Source organism: Panicum hallii, chromosome 4 (assembly GCF_002211085.1).
Source record: "Panicum hallii strain FIL2 chromosome 4, PHallii_v3.1, whole genome shotgun sequence".
In the NCBI taxonomy this organism is placed as follows: domain Eukaryota; kingdom Viridiplantae; phylum Streptophyta; class Magnoliopsida; order Poales; family Poaceae; genus Panicum; species Panicum hallii.
In genome coordinates, this window is record NC_038045.1 from 25,781,263 (window position 1) to 25,793,590 (window position 12,328).

Consider the following 12,328-nt stretch of genomic DNA (forward strand, 5'->3'; position numbering starts at 1 on the left):
GCTCGATGAACACCCTTACCTGGCATGCCAACTGTCGGTGTTTAACCACCAAGCCCACCGAGGGATATGCCCGAGGTGGTAGATTGTAGGTGGGGTGTCACCGAGATCAGGAACTGAAGGTGCAAGGAACATAAAATTTAGACAGGTTCAGGCCGCCGAGAGTGTAATACCCTACGTCCTGTGTGTTGATGTCTTGGAGGGGGTCCCTGTCGCACTTAGTCTGGGGGACAGGGTTACATGAAAATCTTAGCCCGATACTAGTTAGGAGTTCTACCCGAATACTAATCGGGTAGTTTCCTTCTGTTCCGACTATTCCAACTAGTACTACTCCTATACGAATTGGTACATGCAACGGATGGCACTTGTTTGCAGGCTTAAATAGGAGGAGGAGGAGGGCAGGGGCACGGCATAGGCGACAGCGGCGGCACGGCGGTGGCAGGGCGGCATAGAGCCCGCAGAGAAGAAACAGAGGAGGAAGAAAAGGGGAATGCATCCAGGGACTTTTCTGCAATTACAGAAAATACAGGGACCTCATTGTAAACCAAGTTTTCCCACTATTCTAGAGCTCAAAAGAAAAGTGTTTAAAATAAAAGTTGTGCAACTTTTCAAATCCTACAACTTTGTTTTAGAGTTTAAATTCAAAAACTCAAAGAATGAAGTGTTAATTTAAACCCTTGGACTAAAATCAAAATTATAATGTTTTTGTCCTAATGGGTTAAATTTCATAACATTTAGGACCTAAATGCAAGCATTTATGACATGTCATGATGACTCAAGCATTTATGATAGGATGACTCAAGCATTTATGACAAGATGACTCAAGCATTTATGACATGTCATGATGACTTGCACCTTTTTACACTTTAGCCTTTAGTAACTTTGAAAGTTACTTTTATAATTCAACTATTTGCATAAAAGGACTTGTACTTTTGTAAAATTACATTCACTTATTTTGAAGTTACCTCCTATCCAATTACATTTTGCAAAAACAACCCTAGTTTTTCCGTAATTATAAAAATACCCTTTTGACTTCCATTTAAGTTTTGAAAAGCTTCACATAAACACACACAAGCTTTACACTAGCAAGCACGTATTTTACACTAACAAGTAATGTGCCTAGCTTACCAGTACATGAACTGTCAAAGTATTATTATACTTCATTTTTAAAACTAAACAATATTTTAATATGGATAAAAACATATCAAACTAGTATTTTAAAGAAACAAATGGTTAATATTAATTCCATAAATTACAAAAATTAAAAAAATCAATATACTGATCAAATTCTTAGTTAATATTTTAATAGTAAATTGCACTTATCAAACAACAACTTAGCAAATGGGTGCAGATTGATCCAACAATTTGTAAACTGCTCAATTTAGTGCTTCAACTTGTCAAGTGGGTGCAGACTGGTCCAACAATTTGTAAATAGGTCACTTTGGTGCAACAACTCGGCAAATCAGTATCTCTACAGTCCAAACGTTGCTGGCATGATGTATATGACCATGATAGGCAGTGAGCTGTCAAAGGGAAGGTATTCACCTAAGGAGGCAAGGGGAGCATTAGATAAAAATATCACCATGCAGATTTTGCATGGTCTATTTGTCGGTGTGTGCTTGGATTTGTGGTACAGGGAAGGTAGAGGGAAGGTATTCACCTGAGGAGGTATTGACGCTCGATATGGAACAATTTCGACCGTCAGTTTGATTTGAAAATTAGGAGAACTAGCATTCTTACACGCATATTTATCTAGAATAATGCAATTTCCACACGTCCCTTGGAAATTAGTGCTACGCAAGAATTTAAGCAGAATTGGAGGGAAAACACACCCTTGAATCTAAGGCAAAAAGCACCAACCAATCAGAACACACCGTTCGGCCTCACATGGATCAAAGGGCCCACCAGGATATGCAACCACCTTAGGATAGCGCCAAGCCGTGCACCACTAACCTAAGGGCCCACCTGTCAGCCACTCAGTAAAAGCTGAGGCTGGTTGTAGCCAGGCCTGGTTCGGCCGAACTAAAACCAGCTCCACCGACTTACCTTTTCGACGTGGCGACGTGGCGCCTCCCCATTACTCCTCCATGTCAGTTCTCCAAGGCTTCACCTATTTGCACAGTAAGAACACACCTATAAATATGAGGGGAGGGGGTAGACTTAGAACACACCTCAAGTTGCTCATTCTCTCATTCCTCTCTTGCTTAGTCCATAGGCTAGTGGAGTTTAGGCTAAAGTAGCTCTTCTTCGGGTACCCGTGGTTGCCTAGGAGTATTCGGTATGGGTTTTGCTCTTCCTCTCTTTTGTAAATCTCGGATATCTTTAATAGAGTTATCATCTAGATTTATATATTGGCATAGTTTATATTCTGCGGTGTCAGACATGTATGCTATGATTAGTTTATACATGTACCTTGTACTTTGCATGATCAGAAGAGTAAATCTAGTGCTACGGCAACAGTTCCGGTATTCGTATGTTTTCTGTAGTGTGATGTCTATCCATCCAGATGGTGGGGGCTCCGTGTGGGGCAATAGAGTATCGCTAATTAATGCAGACGTGGTGTCTAGTTTAGTTAGTGTTGATGGATGTGGTCCTATCCTATGGTTTGATGAGGTAGGCGGCAGGTGGTGACAGCCCTATCCATCCAGCATAACCCTCCCCATTCGGGTAGTAGTGGTAGGAGGTCCATAAACTAGACGAGTTGGCTAGCGGCTCCTATTCCAATCACGCGCGGTTCTCCCAGTAGTGCCTGGGGGTCTAGAGCTGAGGATAATCATGTGTATGTGTATAAGTATATAGTATGAGTTGTATATGTAGATAGAAGTACATAAGTCCTGAGTAGCTAGCTTTCTTCTTCCTTTCTCCATGCCTAGGCCTTTCTTTAGTTTGAGATTGAGTAACTTGTGTGTCACACTATCTCATTATCCATATATATTATATTACCCCTATTTATGCAATTGAATATACAACCAAGATTTAATCATCAACTTACCTATTCTATAATCGCCGCCTTCTCTGCGGAAATATAAATAAGACACCTGAGATTACTCATGGGTAAAATGCTACAACATAGTTCCATACGCTTGCGGATTTATTCTGATGTAAGTAACGCCAACAGGTATTTTTGGCGTCATTGCCGGGAAAGGTATTGGTTAAAAGAATAGATAAAGTTCTTGATTATTCTCTTAGTTGGTATTCATTGTCTAAACAGGCTAACTTGGTTTTGTTTTCTCCCTCTTTGATGTGAAAACAGGGTAGTGTATGACTGGTTTTGATCTGCCGCAAAATTTCACTCAGGATCTGGTGTCACTTTTTGAGAAAAGTTCAACCTCATATCGTGCCTCCTCAGATTTCACTCTCGGCAGCCGAATCAGTTGTTATTGCTCCATCAACTTCTAACGCCATGGCCCAGAAGACGCTCCGTGAATTCTCTGCTCCTTCCGCTGACAATGTCTCAGTTGGGCCATCTGCCAACACTAGAGTTGAAAATTTTGAGATGAAGATGGGTCTCATTAAGATAGTGCAGGCCTGCCCATTCTATGGTAAGGCCAATGAGGATGCCAGCGCACATCTTTAACAGTTCCTAGAACTCTGTAGTACTTTTGTTATCAAGGGAGTCACTCAAGATGCAATCCTACTCCGACTATTTCTGTTTTCTCTTCTGGGGAAGGCAAAGTAGTGGTTTTATGCCAACAGAAGTGCAGTGAACACATGGGAAAAATGTACCAAGGCATTCCTCGCTAAATTCTTCCCGAGGGGCAAAACCAACGCTCTTCGAGGAAGAATCTCCAGTTTCTAGCAGGCATCTAATGAGTCAATTTCTGAACCATGGGAGAGGCTTCAGAAGTACATCCTTGCTTGTCCTCACCACAGGATGGATGATTAGCTTATTCTTCAGAACTTCTACAACGGGCTGACTCCAACAGCTCGCGACCACATCGACGCTGCTACAGGTGGTTCTTTCTTCTTACTAACCATTAACAGGGCCAAAAATTTGATCGAGAAGATGGTGTCCAACCAAGGTTGGAATGATGAACGTCTCCAACCACGCCAGCAGGGCATGCACACCATCAAGGAGACGGACATGCTAGCCGCTAAGTTGACCTTCTCCTCAAGAAGATAGAGGAATGTCCCCAAGACAAGGCTCCTACGCAAGCACTCTAAGCCTTAGACACTCGCATGATGTGCAAGGTCTGCAGGAACACCGGACATTCAGGTAATGATTGTCTTGAAACCCATGAAGATGTCATGTACATGAACAACAACAACAATGGGTTTTGTCCACAAGGAGGTTAGGGGTGGATTCAGTCGTACCCCTACTACTAAGGAGGTAATGGTAGTTCAAATTCATTTAATCCTAACCAACCTTCCTTGAGGGATCATCTCCTCGGCCAAGCAAAAGTCAACGAATCACTACAAAAGAAGCTGGCCGCCAACGACAAATCTCAAGAGACCATTCAAGCAAAGATGGATGGCATCTCCTCCGCTATGAAGAACCAGCTGAGCTTCAACAAGATGCTTGAAACTCAACTAACTCAGCTGGCTACTACTGTTCCTTTTGCTGAAATAGGAAAGATCCCAGGGCAACCCGAATCTTCCCTGGAAAACATCAACACAGTAACTACAAGAGGAGGTAAAACTACTCGTGACCCTCCTTATCCTATCCATGTCAGCAGGGAAAAAGAGAACAAGATAGCGAAAGAATAGCGCAACAATGATGACACCGACAAGATGCACGGGGGAAATAGCTCTGAACAGATTCTACAGCACTCAACTACTTCCGTTTCCCACCAGAATCAAGAAGCTAACACCAGATGAGCAATTCAACCACTTTGTGGATATGATCTAGCGCATCATCATTAGAGTGCCCTTGTTGGATGCGATGCAAGTGCCAACTTATGCTCGCTATCTCAAGGACATACTCACCAACAAGCGGCCTTTACCCACCACTAAGGTAATCAAGCTTACCGAGGCGTGTAGTGTAGCTATACTCCAACAGCTTCCTGAGAAGAAGAAGAATCCAGGATTTCCCACAATTAGTTGCTCAGTTGGGACATAAAACTTTGACCAGGCCTTATGTGATTTGGGCGCCAGTGTCAGTGTTATGCCCAAGGCGGTCTTTGATCAGCTGAATTATGCAAACTTGACTCCAACACTGATGCAGTTACAACTGGCTGATTCCTCAGTTCAAACTTTGAGGTAGGCGGCAGGTGGTGACAGTCCTATCCGTCTAGCGTAACCCTCCCCGTTTGGGTAGTGGTTGTAGGAGATCCATAAAGTAGCTGAGTTGGCTGGCGGCTCCTCTACCGGTCATGTGCGGTTCTCCCGGTAGTGCATGGGAGCCTATAGGTGAGGATAATCATGTGTATATGTATAAGTGTATAGTATGAGCCATATATCCAGATAGAAGTACATAAGTCCTGAGTAGCTAGCTTTCTTCTTCCTTTCTCCCTGCCTAGGCCTTCCTTGATTTGAGCTTGAGTAACTTGTGTGTCACACTATCTCATTATCCATATATTATCTTATCCCTGTTTATGCAATTGAATATCCAACCAAGATTTAATCATCAACTTACCTATTCTACAACCACCGACTTCCATACGGAAATATAAATACGACACCCGAGATTACTCAAGGGTAAAATGCTACAACGGTGTTCTATGCGCTTGCGGATTTATTTGTGACGTAAGAAAAGCCAACGGGAGGCAAGAGGTTGATGCACTGGAATAGTGTGTGCTTGGATTTTGGGTGCATCGGGCATTGTTTGTGCAGGATCTTTTCAAACTACTCCTGCTGGTACCCCGACTTCTTGGTGCGCAGGTTGCGATCGACAGTCTCGACGAGATCATTGTTCACATTCGATTTTCATGATTTTTACCGCTAATATTTCTTTGGATTTCATACTTATAAGGCCATAATCATGCTAAAATCATGTATCCTAATGAGTTCCACTAGTTTTGGTGATTATTTGATTCCAGAAACTCACTGTCCAAAATTTGGACGATATGGGAGAAATCCCAGGCTGGCTGGCCTCCCCCAAGTGGGCTGGCCTGACACGATGATCTTTCATGCCCAAACTTCACCTGCAGGCTTACAAACAATGTTCCATGATATCCTGACAAGCACATCATGAAGGAAAAGACCATACGGTCGAAAGGCCTAAGCCATGGATTGAAGGACCAACATGCAGTGTCTACCCTAGTCTTCAGGCTCAAAACCACCTTCTTGGAGTACATGCATGCACTGATGAATGCATGGGTGCAACGGAGGGCTGAAGAGGAGCTAGAGCCAGGCCGAACAGCCTCTCCCAGGCCGGCCGGCCTCCAATTGCTCAGCTTCAATCAAACGCAACCATTATCAACCTCACGAGAAGATTAGGAGCGTCCACAAGAAAGACGGTGACATGTGGCAACATTCCTAGGCCGGCCAGCCTCGGAGAGGCCGGCTGGCCTCCCTCTGCAGTGCCACGTGCCCCCTTCATGTGGAAGTTCAATCAACCACCCAGGTAGCGTACAAGCTAAGCACATGTCTGAGAACCGACCTTAAAAAGCTATCAATAGCTGCCCATACCTCCACTCTCAACACACCATCCTTGGAGAGAAGAAGAGTTCTTTAGTTTAGTTGCTCTACCTTAGTGTAGAATAGGGAGAGTGTGAGGTGAGAGCCAAGCTAGGAGAAGACCCGGGTTCCCTCGGTCCTACTCCAACTCTGTAGCCACCTCGAAGGAATAAAGCTTCTTTAAGTAAGTTCCTCGTCTATCTTCAGTATCTTGCTAGATCTTCTCTTTACTTTCAGTAATTTATTTATTTACTTTCTTTGATCTACGGGAACCCCTATCTGCATAGGCAGCAAGTTTTGTCTATTTGAGGTTGCTTTTTATCTTAACGTGAGATAGGAGTAAGTGACTCAATTGTTTAGGCATGGTACTTAGACTTGATTAGTTACCTTGGGTTGTGTTCCACCCCGACAAAACAATATGGTAGTTGGCAGGCAGCGACAGTCTTGTCCATCCCTCGTAGTCCACCATATTCGGGTGCTTTCATAGTAGTAGTAGCAGGTTGCCGTTGGACTCCCCACTCCCCCTTTCTGAAGTCCTTCCTCTTCCAACTGCCGAAGCAGATGAAGTTAGTAAGTAGCAAGTTATCTGGGTATGAGTTGGCTAACTAAAATTAGACCTTCAATCCTCTTACCTCTTCTCTCCTAGTGGATCCGGTTGAATAGTTCTAGGTCTAGTTGCACTTATCGTTCCTTGGATTCGATATCCCAGGTAAACACCCTGGTGAAAGCTATATCGGTATCCGTGCGCTTGCGGATTAGTTCGTATAGGCTAAGGAGTGCCAACAAGCTTTTTGGCACCATTGCCGGGGACCGGTAGCAATACTAGTTTAGAGCTTTTTAGCTGTACACTTTCCGCACATTTCCACACAGCCACATGGAGTTTTCTCCTATTTATCCGGCAGTTCCATCCCGCGAGTATTTGGAACTGCCTCCATCTTTCCACCCCATACTATTTGATGGTTATGAGATCCATCCTAGTCTCATAGCTGCGCAATCCTTTTCTAGTAGAAAGGATGAGAGTCCCTATGCTCGTGAAACGCCCCGGCCTAAACAACCGGAGCTAAACATGTATTTAAACACCAGAAAACAGTCCCTGGTGAAAATACATTACACAAGTGGTGCCACAGTCATACATAGCCTTATTTAATACGTTCGATTACAATAATAATATAAACTAGAAATACAATAGTTGCGATGATAAACGCAAGGGTAAACTCTTCATCGGACATGGGGGCTTCTACCACAACGGCACCACTCCAGACTTGGGTATAGGGCATGAACTACTCGCCTTCCTCAGGCACGAAATCAGGATCCTCTGCAACAAGTCATAAACGGGTGAGTACAAAAGTACTCAGCAAGTTCCACCTCACCCTACGGGAGGGGAATGACATGCACGATGCACATTAAGCACAAAGCATTAGTGATGCAACTTATAGTATGCAACTCTTCCCGACACAACCCACAGTAGGTAGCTCACTAGTTGTCAGGACCACACCGTAGCCTGTCCATTCCGTGGACACGGACCATTCGAATGGATTCTACACTCTGCAGAGGTCGTACACTGTACCCACAAGCTCGACTGCCCGAACGGACAACCGACATAGCCGACACCCAGCCGTGGTCACGCCCCAGCCCGGCCGCACAACCCTCGGGTCCTGACCCCAACGGTCTATACCCGTGAACCATCCCTGCGACCGCCAGGCTAACCAGTGGGATTAGGCTAAGTCCGGCCCATAACGGAACCTGTGGTCGTACTAAAGTAAGCTAGGTGAGATGTCAAAACAACTCGGTCCTTAGGGTTCACCAGGGCAGCAACCATTCCTCAACATGTCAACTCGAGCCTACCTCCACGGTAGCACTCACCTGCCAGTCTACCACCACGGTAGCGCCGGCTCCAACATACCCAGCTGCCCTAGCCTCAACCAAATCCCTTCATATCCTAGTCTCAACTCTGGATATGCATAACTACTCACATGCATGTATGAGCACACTCAATCACTCAAGCATCGGTATATGTAATCGATCCTAAACCAGGACTACAACTAGACGTCCTCACATGGATGCAACCGCTCACGTAGGGGTCAATGAAACTTGCCTTCGCTTATGTACGCGTCGGCGGCGGCGGCTTCCTGCTCGTGGTACGGGTCTTCTGGCTCCGGCCCGCTGTACTGGCCTTCGTACTCCTTGGACGGCTCCTCCTCGGTCACTCCGTGATCTACGGGCGGAAACGGCACAACCGGCAACAAACACAAGCAAGCTTTAAAATAAGCTCAAATGGAGATGAAAATAGGGGAAATAGATAGTACATGATTTGAGGAGAGGATCAACTGTTGGAGCTTCGTCTCGTGAGTGAACTGGGCTCGGGAGAAGTGGTTTAGCTAGTGAAGTGAAACGGCTCGGTGTGCTTGGGCTGATGATGGAGCTCATCACGGCCTCGCTCCTTTTATAGGCGGGGAGAGGCAGCGGCGTCGCACAGGGACGGGCGACGGCGTGGGCTGCGGCAGCTCGCCGACAGCTCCCACAGTGGCAGCACTGAAGACGCGAGCGTCGAGGCGGCAAAGCCGGCGAGGACGCTGCAGCGGCGTGGGCGAGGTGGGGACGCGGAGGTGGGCGGCACGGCGCGGTGCCGGCGGCAGTGCGCGGTCGCGTCGTGGGGCCGGTGTGTCGCGCGTGCGCGAGCGAAAGCGAGCGCGGGTGGGGGACGGCAGGGAGAGTCGTCGGCTTCCTTTATAAATGAGGTGAGGCGGTCCGCGCGGCGGAAAAATATCTCGGCCGGCGCTGTGTGCGACGACCCTGATTTATGGCGAGGTGGAGCCTACCAACAGATGAATCACACCCTATATACTAAGTACTCAAGCTTAACCAGGAGACTAACACGTACCTTATTGGAGCGACAAAGTCACGAAGGAACGCACAACCTTAAGTGGCTAGTCCAACACTAAGCTTACCACAACTTATCTAACTTGCTCATGGGTGGATGGCAAAAGAAAGGGGGGGTCCTATTTATAGATCAAGGGGGATGGTGTTGCTAGTGAAGATAAAGAAAGCACCGGAGAAGGAAAACAGAGGGGAAAGGGAAATCGAATTCCCCAAGGACTTATGCGCAATTTCAGAAAACTGCAGGGGCTCATCTGTAAGGCGAAATTTCCCATCAATCCAAAACTCAAATGAAGAAATGTCCAAAACGAAAGTTGAAGAGTTTTTCGAACTCTACAACATTGCTTTAGGGCTCAAATTCAAAAACTCAAAACTTATGTTTTTACACATGAATTTTTGGAACAAAAGTCGGATTTGAATTGCTTTTGTCCTAAAGAGTAAAACTTTATAAAATTCAGGACCTAAATGCAAGCATTTATGACACGTCATGATGACGGGATAGACTCGTCATAAATGTTGGATAGACATGTCTTTATGACGGGATAGACTCGTCATAAATGTTGGATAGACATGTCATTATGACTCGTATTTTTACTTTAGTCCTGAGTAGATTTAAAAGTTACTTTTTGTAAATCAATATCTTTTTATAAAATTACGCAAACACCCTTACTTTGCATTTCTTTCAATAGTGATGAAAACTGGGATGTTACAGCTCGCCTGCAGAAATTCGAGCAAAATAGCTCCATGTTGACCATACCGGTATGAATCAAAACATCTTATGGTGGAAGCTCTTCCCGTTCTCTTTGATGGGAGAAGCGAGAATTGGTACAAGCAGAAGGTAGGGAGAGTTGGAGGAGATTGGATGAAGTTGAAGGATGAGTTCTGCTTATTCTTCTTCTCTGTTATCAAAATAACGCTTCGCGTTCAACTGCTGATATTCAAGCAAGGCGAAGAGTCACTTGGAGCAGCGTGGGAAAGATTCATACTGATGGCAAATTCTAGGCCACCTCACGGTATTCTAGAAGAGATGCTAATGCAGCACTTCATTGGTGGTTTGAAGCCGGAGAGCGCACATTTTATGAATGCCGTCTCCGAGAGATCTGTCATGTACAAGACAGTGGCTAAAGTAAGAGCCATTTTGGAGAAGGTCCTTGACAGCACTCAGCACATGGGAGTCTTTGACAATCCACCCAAGGCAACTGATCAGCCTAAAGAGAAGCAGCAAGTTCACACCCTATCAGCTGCATCCTATCCACCTCCACCATACATAGAGGAAATCACCGAACCAAGCAAGTCCACAAATCATGAGCCACTCATAGAAGATATGCCCATGTTCATCCCTGATCTCTTCACAGAAGAAGAGTATATGGAACTCGGCAATGCTTCTAATATGCCAAAGGAGCACAAGTGCATATGCTCAAGATCTGAGGCATTCATTCCAGATGCCACACTGCAGATAAAGGTCTTACTACTATTATGAGCAAGGAATGGACAGAGGAAGCGGAATCCAGCAGTAGCATCATACAGATCTACCGCGATTTCAGAATACTCCTCTACACTATTGGGGATGCTGCACCGCAAGAAGTCTTATATGATCCAAAAGTTGGGGCGAATGTGATGTCCAAGAAATTGGCAGATCACATTGCACCATAAGAGCCCCTGACTTCCTGTCGTAAGCACCTGAAGTGGATCGACGGCCAGATGATGAAGAGTAAAGGAATCCTTCGCGTTATGTCCTTGAAGATGGGATGTAATCAAGTATTCTTGGATTTTCACATCTTTGATATCCCTAAAGGTGAAGAGTTCATCTTGATTGTACAACCAATATATAGAGGCACTTAGCAACCCCAACGGAGGCCGAGCAACCCTCAAGATTAAGGTTGGCAAAGATAGAATCCCGATCAGCCTAGCGTGTCCGTGCAATACTATTGCAGAAGCTAGATCGGAGCAAGACCCAGTGGAGGAAGCGACGAGCATCATTCAAGAGGGGTTAACTCAGCCCAATATTGAAGAAGATGCCATTCACTTCACCTAGGAAGTAGATCCGGACGGCAAGAGTAAGCTTAGTGAAGAAGAGAAACCGCAACCTCCTCTTCCTGAGCTGAAGCCACTGCCTCCTGGTTTGAAGTATGCTTTCCTCCACAACAACAGATGCACACCTGTTGTCATCAGTGATAAGCTGACAGAGAGTGAGACTCGGCAGCTTGTTGCAGTCTTGGAGAAATATCGATCCGTCATCGGATATTCTCTGCAAGACTTGAAGGGGATCAGCCCCAACTTATGCACCCATTGCATTCCAATGGAACCGGACCATAAAGCTGTCAAGAGAGCATCAGCGACGACTTAATGATGCGATGAGGGAGGTAGTAAAGAAAGAGGTTCCGAAGCTACTGCACGTGGGCATCATCTACCCCGTGCAAGACAGCGAGTGGGTCAGCCCAATTCAAGTTGTTCCAAAGAAGGAAGGCATGACAATAGTCTAGAATGAGAGAAATGAGCTCATACCTTAGAGGATAGTTACTAGATGATGGATGTGCATCGATTATCGAATGCTTAACAAGGCTACCCTGGAAGATCACTTTCCTCTCCCCTTCATCGATGAGATGGTTGAACGGTTGGCAAAACACTCATTAAATTCCTATTCATCCGGATGACTAGAGTAACACTACTTTCACCTGACCCTACGGCATGTTCACCTACAAGCGAATGTTGTTTGGTCTTTGCAATGCACCTGCTTCATTTCAAAGGTGTACAATGGCAATCTTCTCTGACCTGATCAAGAATATCATGGAAGTATTCATGGATGATTTCTGAGTTTATGGCAAAGACTTTGAAGAGTGCCTTGTGAATTTGGACAAATTTCTCAAGAGGTGCCAAGAAACGCACTTAGCCCTTA

At 45.4% G+C, this 12,328-nt stretch overlaps 1 non-coding gene across 1 annotated transcript; it reads right to left on the reverse strand.

Moving 5' to 3' along the window:
• Window positions 1-3,766: 3,766 nt before the first annotated feature.
• Window positions 3,767-3,873, reverse strand: LOC112891286. Its single transcript, XR_003228507.1, has one exon. It is a non-coding gene; the product is annotated as a small nucleolar RNA R71 (small nucleolar RNA).
• Between the last annotated feature and the right edge of the window lie 8,455 nt (window positions 3,874-12,328).